This window comes from Desmodus rotundus, chromosome 1 (assembly GCF_022682495.2).
Source record: "Desmodus rotundus isolate HL8 chromosome 1, HLdesRot8A.1, whole genome shotgun sequence".
Classification (NCBI taxonomy): Eukaryota; Metazoa; Chordata; class Mammalia; order Chiroptera; family Phyllostomidae; genus Desmodus; species Desmodus rotundus.
This window is the reverse complement of record NC_071387.1, coordinates 187,111,624-187,131,155: the sequence shown is the minus strand read 5'-3', so window position 1 is coordinate 187,131,155 and position 19,532 is coordinate 187,111,624. Positions and strand designations below refer to the sequence as shown.

General features: G+C 44.0%; 1 protein-coding gene across 4 annotated transcripts in view; it reads right to left on the bottom strand.

Annotated features, from left to right (window-relative positions):
* The window catches only part of TRIO (trio Rho guanine nucleotide exchange factor), a 322,397-nt gene that overhangs the window by 280,444 nt on the left and 22,421 nt on the right, over positions 1 to 19,532 (bottom strand). Inside the window, exon 1 of one of the 4 annotated variants that reach the window (XM_071219719.1) lies at positions 19,385 to 19,411. The exons of the other annotated variants lie outside the window; for them this stretch is intronic. The gene's annotated coding sequence lies outside the window, so the exon portion shown is untranslated. Of the gene's footprint in view, positions 1 to 19,384; positions 19,412 to 19,532 lie in introns of those variants that run through there. 4 annotated transcript variants of the gene reach the window in all.

Sequence of the window (19,532 nt, the reverse complement as noted above, 5' to 3'; positions counted from 1 at the left end):
TGCATCACCAATTCTCCCCGCCCAAACGTTCCCAGGCAACATGGGATCTGATCCACAGGACAAACCTGGAAACTGGTAAGAATCGCAGCAGAAAAGCTGCAAAGCATCACTGGATACTAAGGAGGAAAACTGGATGAAACCAAAAGTTGTCATTGGTGAGCTTGCTTCCTCCTTCTCCCTCACAACCCCTATTTGTAAGTTATCAGCAGTGGCACGATGGAAAATGAGGGCAGAAAAACTACTCAAAAATAGGAAACACCTTTCAAAACATTAGACTTCGTGTAAGGCATGGAAAATAATGGGTCTGATTTTATGTCACATAAAAAATAAACTGGTTAATTTATACTCATGTCTGCTAAATTATTTAGTTTAAAACAGTTACAGTTAAGGGGTTATTACGAGTATGGGCAATGACCTAGGTTCAAATCACCCCTTCCCTCACCTAAGCCTTGGTCTACTTTACTCGGTGCCTCAGTTTCCTCGTCTGTGGAGTGAGGGTAATAGCACACTTATTACTAAGTAACACAGGCCAGGAGAACAGCCCTGAGAACAGCAGGTGGCACAGTGCCCGCACCCGAGATGGGGAACCTGGCATCGCGGTGATTCTAAGGTCACTTGAAACTGTGTCACAAAAGATTTACTCGGACCCAACAAGTGTGCTTTTTCTCATTTTCGCCAAAATGTTTTTTAAACTCTTGGTGCGTGTGTGTGCGAGTAACCTAGCAGATGTCGCGAGTGAAACAGTAGTGATCTGTAAAACTTGTGTTCACAAATCCGAAGTTACAGCCCATCTTGATAATGATCCAGTGTAACTTCTCGGCTGGCGAGGGGACAAAGGAGGTTACCATTATGGAAAAAAGCAAAGACAGAGTCAAGTTTCCTATCAGCAAATGACAGAGCAGTCCGCTCCCACTCAGTCAGGATGAGCTCCGCAGCGCAAATGAAAACTTCAATGACAAAACACATTTATCCCTGTGAGAGAGGCACAAGCCTTTGTTCTATTATTTTAATAACTCCTTCCTTTTCTCCGTCCCCTATGTCTCATTCTGTGGTTGTTTTATAAGCAAATACTTCATTTTAATAACAGGGAAACCCCAGTGTTAACATCTAAGTAACGATATCCCTTAAAACACTGGGAAATACAAATAAAACAAACATGTGAACCACCTTTTTACTCAATCAATGTTCTATGTGCAATCGACTTAAAATAAAAATTCAAATGTTGAATCCCATTACAAATGTTCATCTTTGTTCATAAATTCCAAAACTCCAACAACAAAAGAAAACATACTTTGTTCAGATTAAATAGGACTGATCAGGACTGCTATACACACTCCCTGGTAGAGTAACTTTCAAAAACAGATTCAAAGGTACTCTCTGACCAAGAGCCAATTATTACATATGCTGGATATTGTGCTAAGGACTGTGGGCAGTGAAGCCAAGTCGAACAAAGCCCACGACACAAAGGTTTGCCGTTTCATAGTTAAGACAGAGGGAATGGCAATTCTCTGTACCACTGAGCCTCAACCACAGACAAAACGCAACAACAACAAACACAACCTGGCGATTCTTGTTTTTTCTTAAAAGTCCCCACTGCCCCGATTAACTGGGCTTCAGCTTTGCAGCTGTTCCAATACTACACTATTTATTACAGTGGTGCACATAATACACCCCAGTACTTACCAACTTACTGTATTTAACATCATAATTAGACACATAAGAAAGACAGCCCACATCTGACATGCTATAAAATACCACCCCATTCCCACTCATCACTCCAGGCTGCTCTGGCCAAATACCGTTTTCATCTCATGACTTGCCCACACTGACAGATCTTGGCATTACTTGGTGTTACCCAGCATTCGTGCTCTGTCTAATCTGCCCAAACATTACTTTTATAAATAAACATGGGTTTATCCACCATGAAAACAGAGTATTGGCCCTGGTTAGTGTGGCTCAGTGGATTGAACGCTTGTCTGCAAACCAAAGGGTCGCCAGTTCGATTTCTGGTCAGAGCACATGCTTGGGTTGTGGGTCAGGTCCCCATTAGGGAACATGAGAGAGGCAACCACACTCTGTTGCTTCTCTCCCTCTCTTTCTCTCTCCTTCCCTCTCTCTAAAAATAAATAAATAATAAAATCTTTATTAAAAAAACAGTTTTGGTTCACACTGGTATAGCGAAACCATGAGGCTTTATGTCCAAGAGTCTCAAACACAGAAATTGGTCACTGATGTAAGAGTGAGGGGCTGTCATTTCAGAAGGGGATGTAAGCAAACCCAAGTGCCTCTCTGCAGGTGAGTCTAACACTGCCCACCCTACTGCTACTCAAAAAAGCATCAACCAGAATGTTCCTCTGGGGCACCAAGGATACAGCCTTCACTTCGGCTTCAAATGAGTCCAAATTTAGACTGTGCTCTGGAACAACGTGAAAAACTATCCTGAACTGTTTTTATAGTTCTTTAATATCTACCGGATGACTCACAGTTATGTATCATAGAGGCCAGGTACTTTTAATTCTAAAAAAGGAATACGTTTGAGTCTTGGGGAGGCTGGCCTACTGCTAAAGCTTGATGACTGGGCAAAAAAAAAAAAAAAACAAACCCAACAAGGGAGAAACTAGTTCATCTCTAGCTCAGGAAAAGTGATTTTAAGGACAAAAGCCTCTAAAATGTCACACTTCTCACTTATATGTGGAATCTGATGAACAAAATTAACTGACGAACAAAATAGAAATGGAGGCATGGACACACGGAACAAATTGACAGCTGCTGGGGGCAGAGGACCGGATGAAGGAAGGTGAAGGATTAGTCAAAGAATATACATGCTTGACCCATAGACACCGACAACTGTGTGGTGATAGCCAGAGAGAAAAGGGGGCGGGGGATAGGTGGAGGTAGGCAAACAGGAGTGGGGAGGGGGTTTATGGGGGTATCTGTAATAGTGCCAACATTAGAAATAAAGTTAAAAAATAAATCGAATAAAATGTCACACTTAACTCAAATTTGCAACTTATTTTCCAGCATAGTCTCATGAAGCTAGTCAACATTTAAACACTACTCAGTAGTGCTAATGGGTCTACCTTTTAAAAGTCTGTTTACTTTTGGATTTTGATGGGGTTTTCTTGTGTGTTGCAGAGAAATTAAGAATATTTTCAAAATCATTGTATTTATTATGTACTTTTATTATGATAATATTCTTCATCTCACATTTATTTTGTAAGGGGATGTTTACTTTTTAAAGTGTTATAATCCTAACATTAAATAATTAAAACTAAAAAAAAAAAAAAAAAAGTCTGTTTAACAAGCTATTCAAAACACCCCAGTCCCAAGGTGCCTAAAAAAATATTTTGAAAACGTTTTCTAGGGCACAGCTAGGAATAAGTCTTTCCAATGGCTCTTTCCAGACTGTGGCACTCAAAACAGTCTTCTCTGATTGAAAGAAAAACCTCCACAATCCCCACCCCCCACCCCATGTCCACCTCCCATAAAGGGTCTGTTCACTGGGATGGTTTGAAAAGCTTCAAGGAATCAAGCAAGGAAGTAACAGTTGTCTATTTCACTTTGCAAATGAGCGAAATCAACCCATTTGTAAGAGCAGCAAGAAAAACATGTTGCTGTTAGATGTTCTGCAGATATATACTCAGACTACGGAATTATTCCCCAACTGCCCACAATTTGGTTTATTCTGTGAACGCAGTCCAAATATAGTATGTCAAATATACATGCAACACCAACGCCACCTCTGCTGAATTGAATCACCTGTAGCAAAAAGTGATTTGAAGAATAACTGTGGGCAGTCCCCATAAGCCATCAAATAAACATTGGACACTATTATACCTCGTGTTAAAGGTTCCATTACTGGCCACAAACTGTTTAACATACACTCATAACCTCCGCAAAAGCAACACAAAATGTTAGTGGTGTTAAATGAAAGGTTTAAAAACTTACCTGGCAAAAGTAAAGACTAAATAAATAGGAAAATGCTTTTTTATTTTTTCAACTGACAGTAAGAAAATGATTCATTTAAATTTGTTATAAAAAAAATAGGTCTTTGTGTGTGCCCTGACTGGGGATCAAACCCACAACCTTGGTGCATCAGAATGATGCTATAATCAACTTAGCTACCTGGCCAGGGCTGAAGAAAACATGCCTGGAATTAGCCAAATTCAGGCAAGCCTATTTCTCACCCATTAAACCAGCCTCAAAATATGTTGATATTTTCCCCCAAGTGTCCAAGAAGTCACTCACCTACCACCTTCCCATCAATTTGGTCTTTCCTCCTGTCTTCTCCCAGTCATTATTTCCACTTATCTTTTGGCCCCCCCTCACCCTTTCCTAGGTGTTTGGTGTGAGAACAGCAATACCCCCAATTCCTCCCTGCTCCTTGGCTCAGAGGATTTCTCTGCATCTGCACAGAACGAGGCAGGTGCACACAGGGAAGCTGCACACGGGGCAGGCGAGCATGGGAATGCACAGGAGATGGGCACGCAGTGGGGTGGGTGTGCACACGAGGGCAAGTATGCTGGGGATGTGGGCACACACCAGGGCAGATGTGCATGGCAGTCCCCAGGGCGTGACAGCCAGTCTGGGCCTGGGAGCCCGCTCAGAGCCCAGCCAGGAACCCTGTGTTCACTGCCATGCTTACTGACCGTGCTGCTCAGGTCCCTCACCTGTTCATCGGAGCAGGCCCCGCGCGAGCAGTGTCCAGCCCACTCAGGACTGGGAAGCATGTGCAGCGTCGACGTTTTTATGTGTTTACTCTTCTGCTGATGTTAACGGGCTTCAGAATTCAATCTGGATGAAAACAGCAGGACCAAGCTCTCTGTAATCCCCCTAACTTTGTTTTGTTTTGGGCTGTATTAAGGGGAAGGAAGGAAAGGAATGAGAAAAAGATAGAGAAAAAGATAGGGAGAAAGGGGAAGGCACGTATTTTATGGGAAAAAGTAAAAAGATCCGGGAGTTCTGGATTCAGTCACTGAAAATGAGTAAATGCCTTGAGATCTGACAGTCTACTTACATTTTAGGGAAATACAGTCGCCCTAGGCGCACACACACACACACAATTTCACTTACACCCACCCTGTCCCACACCAGGAGCGGCTGATCATCTGCCTGAGGATCATTCCAAGGCTGGTTAAGCAAATTGCTCCATTTTCCACTAAAGTACATCAGCAAATCATTTTTTCCCCTCTATTCAGTGTGCTACAGATTATAAGACACATTAAAGATTTAATGACAGCTCTGTACTGGGTAGGAGAGGAGATAGTAACACGTTAAATAAACATCTGCTGTAAGATGCACAAAGATTTCAGAAAGTCACAGTATCTATAGTTACTCATTACCTCAGATACTGTTACGGACAGATACTCGGCTCATAAAAGCGTTGATCAATTTTCAGACTAAGTTTTACAAACACTGGAACTCATAGCAATGGCCCGATGACGAGAGCCGTATAAGTCTAAACTGTAGGAATCCTGGGTGTAAAAATCCTGTGCACTGAACCCTGGGCAAAGATTATTAAGTACATGAGACGGAAGCTCAGGTTTTTAAATCCTGACTCAAATCATGAGTCAGCAACTGCTACTACAAATAATTGTCACTAATGGTTTTAAATAAGTGGGCTTTCCTTTCACATTTTCTCCATATTTGTTGCTTCACTCTATTCATCAACTGGGCAAAACCTAACACATGTGCTTTTTTGCAATTCCACACGCACACATGCAAAAGAGCCAACAGTCACCAAAAAATGTTACAACAGTTTAAACTACAAACAAGGTTAATGAAGTAAGAATGCTGAACACCCAATGACCACGGGGCACACTCATACAAACAGATTAAAGTGTACATTCCTCAAGAGTGAGGTCCATTCACAACTGGCCCTGTCTGTGAGCCACTAGGGGCTGGGACAGACCCTGCACAAGCGGCACCTGCCAGGCCTGGCACAGGTGTCACACTGCGCCTGTGGCTCGCTGGCAGCAGGCTGTTCACAGGATGAGTCCGACCTTTAGTTAGGATTCAGAACTGCAAGAGTGAGTGACAAACGCAGTGACGACGCCGAAAAGCGGGGAAACCACAGGCAGCGCAGAGCAGTGCCTGAAGGACGCTGAGACGCGGGACGAGAACTGAGCCCGGAGAGCCTCTGCCCTCACTCCCACCAACCTACATTTCTTTTTAAAACACGTCTCCTGAAACACCAAGAACTTTCCACATACAGTATGTACTGAAAAGAAACGACGGAATCTTCTACAATGGGAGTTCCTATCAGGAGCATTTAAAAGAAGTTAAAATGCAGCCTTTCCTCTAGAAGAGTATGTTAATCATATGAGGACATGAACCGTCAGCAAGGAAAATGAGACTCCTCCAAACCAACGAAGTCTGAATTATAATACTCCTACTAAGCAAATGCAAACTCATCCCAGCACACCAAAGCCTTATAATTTCCTCAGTATGACAAAAATCACAAGTCCAAAGCCTCAACAACATAGTCAAGTGCCTTTAGTGGATCAAAGAACTGTGAAAGGCACCTTGCAGGACGGAAGCCCCATGACCCGATGGCTGGACAGAGGCTGTGGGGCAGGGGTAGCCTCACAGTAAAGGACACAGTGTTTCCCGCAGCTGTCAGTTGTCTTTTTGCCGAGGGGACACGCACTGTGTGTATTCCCTTCGACCCTGCAAATGCTGCCACTGCTGCTAAGGTGAGCAGCAGAGCTCTTCTAACAAAAACAATACAAGTTCCCGAAGGACAAAGTATGCGAGGATTCGGCTACAACTGGCTAGGTTTGCAGCAGACAGGGAGCCCAGCTCCCTGAACAAGCAGCTGCTCTGGGACGACTGCGCCTCTGGCTTAGAACTGAGAAGTCAAGGTCAGTGAGAAGTTGTCTTTAAAAGTCCATTGAGCACAAAGTGCAGGAGTAAGTTTGTCAAAGGTTAATAGTTGGCAGTGTCCCCCAGGGCCCCGGGACAGCAACCAACAACCGCTAGGGATCTGAAAGGGACTGCTCCTACTAAAAAAGGGGAAGAGAACACAACCCAGTCCAAGCCACAATGTGACTTAGCAGGTTAATAGAGAGGGAAGACAGATCACAAAAATGACCACACAAGCACAGCCACAGTACTGCAGAACCGCAGGAGTTCAGGGACTGTGAGTCATGGCTTCCAGTGAGGGAAACTGAGGCAAGTCTCATTGAGACTGTAGCTGCTGTACAAGCCCAGGCAGGTGCTAACACATCTGGCTGTGGGAAGGGGCTGGCCACAGGACAGGGGAAAGAGCAGGCGTCCTTCCGAACACTGAGAGAAGATGTCCCACACCCCCAGATCACGGGCACATCTAGGCCCCACCTGAAGGCCCAGGGTCATCAACCCCAGCGCTGCCTGTGGGCTGGGTGAGAAGGACGGGAGCCTGTCCCCGCTCAGAGAAGAGCGCCACAGCCCAGGGCGTTGGAGGGAGAAGGGGAAGTGCCTCTGTTTGCCCTCCCTGTTCCAGAGGAAGGTGATGGCCACGCAGATGGACGTTCTCAGCAGCGTTTGTTCCTGTTGTCCTTACGAATCCTCTAGAAAAATCAGGGAAGGATTAAACAGATCATCGGAAATCCAGTGTGCTCCTAGGGAGCACTTCACCTGGAAAGCTACTGAGCTTTCCAATCAGGGATTTCTTAGACAGGAAAACAAAGTGTTGAAAAATCATTAGATTAATCATGGAGGAAAAGGACATAAACTAGAATACAGTCCTTTTTCACTAATGATGACTTTCCACAGACCGAACCTCTGCATGTAAATTTCTCACTAATTCTTATACTTCGGTCTTTACCAAAATTAAGGCACAGAATTTATACCATCATTTAATCAGGTTGCTATTATTACAAGGGTGATTTTTGGCCACATCCACGGATGAGACAACCCTCTGAAATGATGGAATGACGGTCTCCTCACTTTGAAAACCTCCCTAGTCCCCCAACACTCCAACCACAGTTCAGATCGGGTGTAAGTTTGTCCTGAGGTTCAAGTGTCTCCATCAGGCCATGCAGGAAGCAAGTGCTGCTTCAGTGAAAGATGGGGCATCTGGTCAAACGTGTCCCCGCTTCTCCCCGAGCCTGAGTTTGGTAAAAGAGACAGCAAAGAGCCCGCGCCTACCCATTTCAAACACCTTCTGCCCTCCTTGGAGCCTGCTAGTACTACTTGGATAAGACAGAGAAGCCCCGGTCATCACACCCTCGCCCACACAGCTCAGGGAAAGGATTACCCTGTCGGGTGGGAACAAACACTATCTAAAGATCTGAACAGGAAGCACTGAGAACAATAAGATAAACTTCAACGACAAGTGTAAAGTCACTTTTACATATGAAACGTTCATGTCTTAAGTACAAGGCAGGAAGGACCTGTGTGAAAAAGAAGACAAAGGGACAAAAACACTGGGCATTCTGGAGAGTTCTGTGAGCTGGAGCTCTGACAGGAGCAAGTCGTGCCCCGCACCAGTCTCCACGGTGAGACCTGGGGTTCTGTGTTCTGCATCGGGGCCCCTACCGACCGGAGGACCGTGAGGGGAAGTGTGGGCATTTAAAGGAAGACCTGAGGCCAGCAGGGACCTGGACACTGTGCTCAGATATTTCGAAGGCTCAGTGGAAAAGAGCTTCTGCAGTTCTGGACACTTGGACACCAATGGGCAAAACTGGAATAAACTGAACTTTTAGGGAAAGAGATTTCACCTTCTAAATTATGTTGGTGGAGGGGCAGTAGAGAAGAGGCATTTTAAGGGACAAGGTGTTTAAAAATAAATGGTTATACTTATATTTAGGGATATCTTTCCCTTCAAGTTTGAGGTGTCTCTCTGGTCTGTGACTATCACGCTTAATACTGAGTTCCAGCCTCGGGACTAGGAAAGGGATGGGGTTGCCCCATTGTACTGCTGTGCTGTCTGCTTGGGGCTCAAGAGCCCAATAAACACTGCAAGTTACAAAAATGAATCCAACAGTTACTTCTATTCTCCTTTTCTGCTGCCCTGGGCCATGAGAAACCTACCAAAGCTTTTTTTCACGAAAAAGGAAGTGCCCTGTTCCCGCTGCCACACCTGTAAACTGAGTGACGGTCCTGAGCCCCTGAGGACGGCTGAGGATAAGCTGGGAAGGGGAAAGCACATCGTTTCTTGAAAACAATGCCAAAATTGGACAACTTTCTGTAAAAGGCTATAATCACAAAAATGTATACACAGTCCAAAGTTCATGGCCCAAAATACATGTTGGCAAAATTGAACACCACTAATATATACATCAGGAATCAGGTGAATCCCCCAAAAGGATTTTAGCGTCACTGTCCTTCACCTGTACTGCAGAGGTCATGTCCCAGGCCTGCATGGTGGCACAGACCCCGCTCGCTCTGCTTCCCCTCGGGGTGAGCACATACCTGAGATGGGGGCCTTGAAGTCACTGACACAGCAGCCATGCCGGCTGGGGTATGCCCACATCCCCACCTGGGGCCCACCGACCTCCAGCTCAGCTGCAGGGCCGTGCAGAGACAGCTCTGTCCCAGGGAACTGCCACTGTTCCCCTCCGACCCAGTCTGCCCCATACTCAGAATCTTCTCCTTTTTGTGCGTCCGAACCGGGCTGGAGCCACCAGGCATATATTCTTTGTTCCACATCCCCTGATCCTACCTCTCTATCCATACCCCAGGATGTGAGAGCTTAGCTGGGAGAAACATGGAAATTATAGGAAGGTAACACAGTCCAAAAACAACAACAACAACAACAACAACAACAACAACAACCCACACAAGAAGCTTCAGAGTTAGACCAAGCCAGGTCTAGATCCCAACACTTCAACATGCACTGGCCTGACCTTCAGAAATTAAGAGCTGATGTCGCTAAGTCAGTTTATAGTCTTCTCATCTGCAAAGTAAAGAGAATAACAGTATCAGCAGGATGTTGGGGGGCGTCCAGGTAAATGTGAAAGCCCCAGGCAGAGACCCTCATTTCTTACCCACATACAGCTCGTGCTCAATAAGCAGCAGCCAGCTCGCTGACGTGCTGCCATGGCCAAGCCAGACCACGGGACCCCCAAGCCCTCTCCCGACTTCTGTGTCCCGTCACTGCTCCTGGTACCCGCTCCAATTCTGAACTTGGCCAACATCCTCTAATCTGTCTTTAAATATGCCCAATGTTGGTCTCCAAAGCAAAGCAAAGAAGACGAAGCCAAGAGTGTTTAGAGTGTGCTGAAAAGGCCTCAAAAAGTTGCCCTGGAGCAACCATGGCCATGTGTCCCATGTGAGTGGTCCCATGCAGCACCTCCAGGACCACCTGGCCCAGAACACCCCGCGCCCAACCACAGATGCTCACAGCCATTCGCAATCGGGCAGGAGGGTCATCTCAGTTCTCAGACAGGACAAACCACAGGATGACTGTGAGGTTTCTACGGGCCGGTGCCAGGATCTCTGGGACCCTGACGACAGCTGGTGGGGTCAGATCACCAGCCCCCCAACTCATCTGTGCTCCAGGGAAGCAACTGCTTTCTTGCAGGGCCCACGAAGAGTTGAATGGAGTTCCACCTTCAGTTTCGGCAGATGCCGAAACCTTGAGAGAGGCACTAGGCACAAGGTCCTTACATCCGTAAGGACCTCCCTTGTCAGCGTGCTCTGTCGCCTTCCAGGGCATTTAAGAACAAACATGGCATCTGTGGAAACTGTCAACATCCATTCTATACCCCTTAAATAAGACGTCTTTTTCATAATGTCAAAAAAGGCTGTAGTGTTAGCTGCATGTCCTACAAAGAGAGAGGCTGAGACACAGAGCGAACAGAAGACTAAAACCCGCATTGTAATGCCCCATGGTTGGTTATTTTTTTATAATACGTATAATGGAACCAAGGAAAGTTCAAAAAGTGAGTGTTTACAAGTGACATTTTCTTGCATGTTCTTTATACCTTAGCTTTTTTTATGATGAATTTTGCTGGACAAAAATTAAATATTTCCACAGATGTAGACAAATAAGCCAACCAAAATAATAAATATCCCAAGAAAATTAAGACTATCTTCCCGTATTCTCACATTCAAAGATCAGACAGTTCTAACACATGTCCTACTTCTCTGATTTGTTTAAAGTCAAAATCGAGATTCCCACAGAAGTCCAGTACAGGTTCCACTTTTACGAACGCAAGCCAACCTACCTATTTAGGTAAGGGTCCTGCTGCTGCCACGACGGCCTCAATGCTGAGGCTCGGCGAGGAAGGAGAGTGGGAAGTCAGCCATCCTCTTTTGCCCCATCCTCGTCAGAATAATCTTTTTTAATCCAATGAGAATAGGAAGCTCCAGGCAGTATGTCATGATCAGTGTGGAAATTTAGGCCACACAGACTGAAAATATCAGCATGTAACCAGCTTTTTATCTAGGTTATTTTGAGAGGCTGTGCCAGAAAACTAGGGACTTTAAGGCAGCGGCCTGACTGTATCTGTATTATACAGTTAGTTGGTACTTTACCCAATGTGCCTTCGAAAATCAAGTGAATTTAGAATATATATGCAATACATATAAAATTCCAGGTTGTAAGAAAAAAAATATGTTTTAGCACATTACTTTTGATTTATTCCTTTAAACGCTTATACTACTGAAACGTTCTGAGAGCAGAAAAAGTTAAAAGAATATATTTTATTTTAAGATAGTCTTAAAATTGCATTTAAAAGTGAATTGTAACCTAGCGTCACAGAAAAATTAAGAACAAGTACAGACCAATTCCTCTAACACACAGTGAAGCTGCCAGGGCTTTATTTGGGGAATTTAAGTGCAGAAGAACATTTCTCATCCTTCTGGGACACCAGACTGATTCAGGGGGGTGAGCTGGGGGAGAGGGGAACAGGCGGGATGCTAGCCAGGAGCAGGAGAGGACTCTGACCAAAATGACTCTACTTACTCAGAGCAGGACTGAAGCTAAAAGGCGTTTTTCACCCCCCTTCTTCTGTGACTGGGGAGGGGGAGGCTAGCACAAAGACCCCCTTCTGAGTTCTTGTAAAGAAGGGTAGGATGCAGGCCAGGTCCTGAGTGTTGACAAATCCTGATTCAAGGCTCAAGTCACACTTAGCTCACACACAAAATGCGTGATTCACCCACTCAGGGTGGGGGTGAGGGTGTCTCTGAATGTACTCCAGGTCTGTTTTTAAACAGACCACCATTGACAGGAGCTCTGACTCAGCATCATCCCTTCTGACCACTCTTCTGGATCAACTGTCAATGCCTGTATGTGTCCAGCACTGAATCAGCCATCATTTTACCCAAGCCAGGGATAACCACGAAACACTCATAGCTGGGAGTTGTGAGTATCGTAACATGACTCCCATCCTCTATGTGGGAACTCTAGAACTGTGGTAAGTCTGGTGACCACCCATCCTGGTTCAACAGGGACAGTTCCAGAAAAATGATCAGTAACACCCTCTTCCACTCTCAAATGCGTCAGTTTAGACCATAAATTATGTGGTCAGCCTATCAGAGTAAGGAATGTCAAGCTAAGGAAACGTCATTGGACAGGAACACCTGTCCTTTTTTTTTTTTTTTAACTTTATTTATTTATTTTAGAGAGGTGGGCGGGAGGGAGAAAGTGAGGGAGAGAAACATCAATGAGTGGTTGCCTCTCATGTGCGGCCCACTGGGGACCTGGCTGGCAACCCAGGCATGTGCCCCAATGGGGAATCAAACCGGTGACCCTTTGGTTCGCAGGCCACCACTCAATCCACTGAGCCACACCAGCCAGGGCACACCTGTCCTTTTAAACAGCAGGCCGGGACTAGACTTTTTAACCAGCCACACAGCACAAGATGTCATGCGAGGCTTCTGAAGTTAAATCTCAGCAATGACTCTGCATCAGCCAACTGGAACGTTGTTCATTTTTCTCTCCGCCCCTTTAAGTGGCGGCATTCCTGTGCTGACAACCAGCACCCTTAGTGACCTCTCTTTGACCTTTGGCACCAAGGGAGAGCCTTCGCTGTGTGGTCTTAGCACCACACACACAAGCGGGCTGCTTCTGCTTGGCAAATTGGAAGCGGTCAGGGCCCACCCTTGGCAGACTTAAGGAAGAATGGCTAAAAGGAGTGGGGACGTGGAGAATTACTCCATGAACTAGGAAAATCATGGGTAGGAGTGTTTGTAAATTTATACAAATACAAATAAAAAATATACACATACACAAGAAATAGTATGCTATGATATTAAATGATACATAATAAATATAAAGTAGATATATAAAATGGAAAAAGTAAACACTGATAAAATCCTTGCAGTGGGCCAGACAGAGCCAAGCGGTGGGACAGCCAGGGCAGATGACATGTCTTCGTTTGAAGTGCAATAAAGGGCCTGTGACAATTCCGGGGAAAGTTTGACATTCATGTACAGATGCAAAGCGGCCCCTCCTTCCTGCAGCCAAAATCCTCGGAGGCCATAAAGCAGCAATCACCCAAGAGGAAGGAGGAGGAGCCCTAGGTGCCTCACCCCAGTGACAAGAGAAGCAGGCAGGAGCTCTGGGAGCTGCTCTTCCTCTCCAAGGGGCCTGGGCCCCAAGTCCCCTCAGAGTCCCCACAGAGTCCCCACAAGGGGAGGGAAGCCAGTTAGTCCTGCAATACTGGCCCTCTTTTTTTCTCTCTCCCCTTCTGCTCCCTGTCAGCTACCTTCTTCAGTTTTATTGTTTAATTTTCTATTTGCAAGTAAACCACAGGCAGCAGTCAGAATCCTCGCTTTCTAAACCTCCAGGCCCTGGGTTAGGAGCTGGCAGGGATGGAGCCTGCTGGGGTGGCATGTTTCGGGGCAGGCAGAGACCCAGAATCAACATGCAAGTCACACAAAGGCCAGAAATGCCTGGCATTCAAAAGACCTCTGTGTTTGAAATTTTCCACCATAAAAGTGTTTTTGTAAAAAGGATCCATCCACTCATATTCCAGTTATTATCAAAAAAAATTAAAGGGTGACCTTTAAACTTGTGAAATATTATATAAGCCACTGAAAACAAAATGTAAATGGGGCAGTTTATTTATAAAAGTTTTAAATAGATAAATATTAATTTGTTTTCAACACTCTAACAGGGGTGTCCAACCCTGTGGCGTCTCTGGGCCACACTGGAAGAAGAGTTGTCTTGGGCCACACATTAAATACATTGCGACACGTAATAACGAAAGAATTTCACAATGGTTTAAGTAAATTCATGATTTTGTGTTGGGCCTCACGCACAGCCATCCTGGGCCTCATGCAGCCCGCGGGCCGCAGGCAGGACCCCCTGCAAAAGGTGCCAGAACAAGTCTGTGAGCTCACTCCTGTCGGACTGGGCGCCTCCCTCTCTCAGAGCTCAGGGCAGAGTCTGCGGACGAGTCTAGCTTTGCTAGGGAAAGTGGTGGCAGAGAAATAAAGCGAAAACAGGCTGCTGGTGCTTATCGGCAAATACTCCGGTAAAAACTAAATTCAATGGTCAATGTTTCGGAAGACCACTGCATGTATGAAATGAAAGTATCCACCACCACTCCTGTAAATGTGTGTACCAAACACTCAACGGCCATGAAGATGGGACTTAAAACACAATCTTCAAGTGACTCTTCTTAAAAGGAGAATTAAATGTTTTGGCTATCTCCACTTAACTGGCATTAAAATGTTATTTTTACAAGATTCAATGTATCTAAATTTTAAAATCATCTTTAAAAGCTCAAATTGGAATTTTGAAGCCCTGTTTTATAAAAACTGTCACAGAATGTATTTTTAAATAAAAACTAGGCTTGATGTCTGTTATTCCAAAATGCATTAACCTCCAGATGGTCTTCACAAATCAGTATTTCCAATTCAGAGAGACACCCTTTTACTGTCATGTGACAGCATGTGAACTTTTCTTTCATAAGCTACGTGTTCCCCAACACAGTAGGTAGTCGATGTCTCTACGTATGCCACCTGTCTCCACGAATCTCACAAATTGTGCTGAACTGTGGCACACGGGTGGATAGCATGCTACACGGGGGACAGGCGACCTTATCCTATAAGGAGTTTCCAATACAGTCATGTATCTTCAATGTGATAAATTTGATAGTATTTAAAATGCTCAGGTAATAAATAAAATTTAAAAAATAAAATGCCCAAGTAGATTTAAATGACTTGACCTTGAGTCACACCTAACCTTGAGAAACAGAGGCTCACGCAACATTGTCTTGCTTCCACATGTCGCTCTAGTTTTATCCTGGCGTGTCTCTAAATTTCCATACTGCAAGAAGCTAGAGTCTTGAGCTCCAAAGACTGTAAAATTTGTGCAAGGGACAAGCAAGCAAACAAACAAGTCCATGACTACATCTTAAAAGGAGGGAGGAAACGTGGAAAGGGAGGATGGAGTTCTAAGTAAAGAATGGGGGAAATTGGAAAGTTCTAGAAAGCATTGAATCCTAACAGCCATAAAGAGAAAATTATGGCCTTAATTCCAACTAGCAAATTTTTAGGAGTGTGTATCTAACTAGCAGCAGTCTGGTGAAACTTAACGGACCTCTTCTGAGAATACTGTTTTTGAATGGGTAAGAGTGTATATACAAGCTTACACCAAGAAACCAATTATATAAAGTTATCAGAAAAATTTAACCTATTATGTGCTTCATTACTACACATTAAATAAAAAGGTCTAGCAGTCAGTGTAGTAACTAGTGTCATTTTGAAGTAGTGATGAGCATAATCGGTATTTTGAGAGACTTGCATTAAGTATAACATAATTTGAAAATATCTGCGATATACACTGGTGACAAGTCACAGGTACTGCCAGAACTACTGGCAGTATTACATTCATACTTTAAAGAAATGCTGAATTTAGTGACAGCTGTGAAGATAGAGCTGTAATTAATTTCTTTCCCATCTAAGTTCATGGCTTTTGACTACAGACCCAAATCTCTTACTCTAGACACTTTGTTACTCATTTGGCTTTTAATCTCTACCTGTGGAAAGAATGTCTTAGAAAGTTACCTAAGGCCCTGGCCGGTGTGGCTCAGTGGACTGAGCACTGGCCAAGAACGGAAAACGGGCCGCCGGTTTGAGTCCTGGTGAGGGCACATGCCTGGTTTGTGGGCCAGGTCCCCAGTTGAGGGGTGGATCGATGTTTCCCTCTCTTTCTCCCTTCCTCCCCCTCTCTCTATTCCAGTAAGGAGGATGGATGAAAAAAACTTAAAAAGGAAAAAAGTCACCTCACCCACAGCATCGTCTTTTCTCTGGGGCAAGGGTTCGGGTGGCCGCCCTGTGTGTGCCATGTGCACCTCCAACCAACTCTGCAGAGGCATCCTCTACTTTGAAAACAAGGTCAAGTTGGCTGGGTACACAAACAGGCAGACATAAAGTAGACCAGAGGGAGAGACAGGAAACAGAGGGACTCAGAGCAGCTATTCTCAGCTCCCACTCCAGCAGCTCCCGGGGAAGGGGCGGGGGTTGCGGCAGTGAGGCCACACCACCTCTCTCCCCACTGAGTTGACTCAGAGTCTCCCATCCACTTATGATCAATTCCCTTTTTTGCCCCAAAAGAGCCTTAACTAAGTCAGGCCTTGAAAGTACATGCCAAACTATGTGTGTAAACTACTCACATGTGAACTACTAAAAACCAGTTACAGAGTGTAAATCGGCACAGACAGATGGTGACCAGGGCAAACTTTCCCATAAATCTGCAGCGTTATCAAGGAGATCTTTCTAAAAGCTACATACGATGCTGAAGTATCAGCAGACACAGTCCTCTGCCTCACTTCCTGCAGGAGCCTTCCCTAAGCTTACCCACAGTCCTTCACGGTCACTGCTGATTAATGGTTGTTTTGGTAGCACCATTACTGCATTTGCAGAGCACGGACAGCACGTGGCTCTGTATTGAGGTGACCACTACAGCTGGGCAGGAGTCACCCAGGGCAGCCACACTCACTATGCCGAAAGACAAAACCAAACCAAACCTCTGTGGCGTGATGGCAGTGTTTTTGGTTTTTAATTAGCACCTAGCTAATTTCTTCCTGCTCTCTAGCATTAGTCCAGGGAGGACGTTTCAGACTGAGAAATAATGCAGGAACAGCAAGAAGCCAGTCCTTACACCTAGTCAGGTTTCAGATAAACTTACGGTCTACTAGAAAATTATTCTGGTGCAACTTCCCTATCTCTGTGGGTGATTTCCATCTGCACTCTTCCAAGTGATAAGACAGACTTAAGAACAGCTATTGGCTAAACCCAAATAATTTAAATTATCTAATTTTGACCTCAGGCTTTTTGGCTTGTGATTTAGATTCAAAGTTACAAAATTCAGCAAGGCAGCACTACTTCAAATGGCGTAATTTTAGAGTCCTTCAAAATACTAAAAAACTTAGATTGGCATTCCTATAATTTTAATCAAAAATATGAATACTTACAGTGACCAATGAGACTTAGCCAGTGGGCTTTTTTTATTATGGCACTCTATTTTTGGCAAACTATTATAAAACATTTTGCTTCTTTTACAAGAGTATAGTAATCCGCTGTGCACACAGTTGTTGCTAAGCATAAATCAGTTCTTTCTCTGCGGTCACGCATATTGAAGTAGCAACAAACCAGGTGGTTTATTTCCTTATTTTCTTGGGCAAATCAGGCTTGGTTGGGTCTTCTGGACTTTTGTTTTATTTTACTACTTTATTACTCTAGGATTTTAGTAATTTCCAATCGTCCCCAAATATCTTCATGATATTTCATTTTTAGGACAAGGCTGGAGAGAATTTAAAAATCGGAATGCTGAGTTAGGGTCAAGTCATATTGCAATAATTTCTCATTATTATAAATTGCTAATGTTCCATTTTCATTTCATCAGATGCTAAAATTGTATTTCAAGTTAAAAACTGATAGGTATTTAAGTTGTGTTTTAATATTTAATGCAAATGGTTAAAAAGTGGATATATATATGTGTATATGTACACATACATATGTGTGGAGATATATATATATCTTCTTTAAGAACTTCAAATCAACTTATTTTAACTTAAAGGGAAGTTTTACTTTTCCTGACTGCGTGGCACATAGCACACACTCAGTAAATGATGCACAGATAAGTAAACAAGCATTAATGATTGTTTTAAATAATGGTTCAACTGAAGGGTGAAGGATTTGGCCACTAGCTAAAGATCACCAAAAGTGTAAACATCAAGTTTTTAAATAAAACCAAAACTTTCTAACCACAGTATACAAACTACTACCCTCTCTCCACTGAATGTGTTTTTAATTAAAAAGGAAAAAGCTAAATATTATCTACATTATAAAGCTATCATAGTATCCCCTCTTTCATATGGCTAATGTGAAACTTAAAAAAAAAAAATCTTCCAAAAACATGTTACAACAGGACTCCCTGGTTTGGGCAGGAGACAGAACGCGTGCCCAGGAGTATGAACGGGTTCTGTAAGGCATCTCCCCAAGTTCCTAACAATTGGCCTGATTTCCCACCCTCCCACTGCCTTGTCCTTTCCCCAGCTTCATCTGCTTTCCATTTAATCACCTGGAACCCTGCTTTTCTCATTTACTTTCTCTTTCGCCTATAAAAACAGCTACCATTTGTTTTTAATAATAAGCTCTTCCTAAAATTGTTTGTCTAATTACCAAGTCACTCTACAGCTGGTGACAACACAATTGCATGAATCAAGTACTATCAACTTACTGATATTTCCAAACGAACCCTAAAACACCAGTAAGTACTAATCACTTTTAGTTTTCTAAAAGTAGATTTAAATCTATGGGTGGGTGATCCTTTTTTTAAGCACTCACTATGAATCCAATATGAGAAATCATAACCAGCAGTTTAGAAAACAATTTTATTACCCCCAGTGCACGGAATAAACATAAACAAGTTACACTGCATTTCACAGACGCGCACTGTACAACTCAAGCTCTCCTGCGGAATAAAACAAAGAACACGATAGACTTCGTAAGCCAACATATGAAAAACTTATGAAACGAGCAAGTTTTCCTGGGACTCAGTGGTATCATCAGAGCAATAACCCAAATTTTTCGCAGGTGAAATAAAATCACTCATTTTAGTCACTGGTAATAATACCAAGATCAAAGGGGAGATACTCAGACATTCCGATCAGAAATGACATCGTCCTATGAAGGTAAAGGACATGGAAATGTGGGAACACTCTCTTAAAAATACAACTCAAACTGTCAAGTGAAACTGTGTGAGAAAGAACATGGTGTAAAAGAAAAATGGGGCCTTCCCGTCTATAAAAGAAAAAAGAGTGAGAAAGGCAGTCAGTGTCCATTAAGAAAACAACAGAAGTGATGAACAAAAGCAGACCAGGATGTCTTAAATTTCCCTTTAATTCTGTGCTACACAAAGAACAAGAAACTTAATCCATGCATTCACCTCAAAAACCTCATTAAAGAGTAAAAATCAGACAGCAGGAGTCAAAAATCTCACCGTCTAGGAGTGGCCCCGAGGACACTGCCTGCGGAGGTCACCTGGAGACCATCAGCGGGATGTGCAGAACTCGGTGGGAAAGTGGGCAAGGCCTCCTGCCCTGCTCCGTGCTCTGTTCCCACCCTGGGGACCAAGGCCGTGCCCCGCC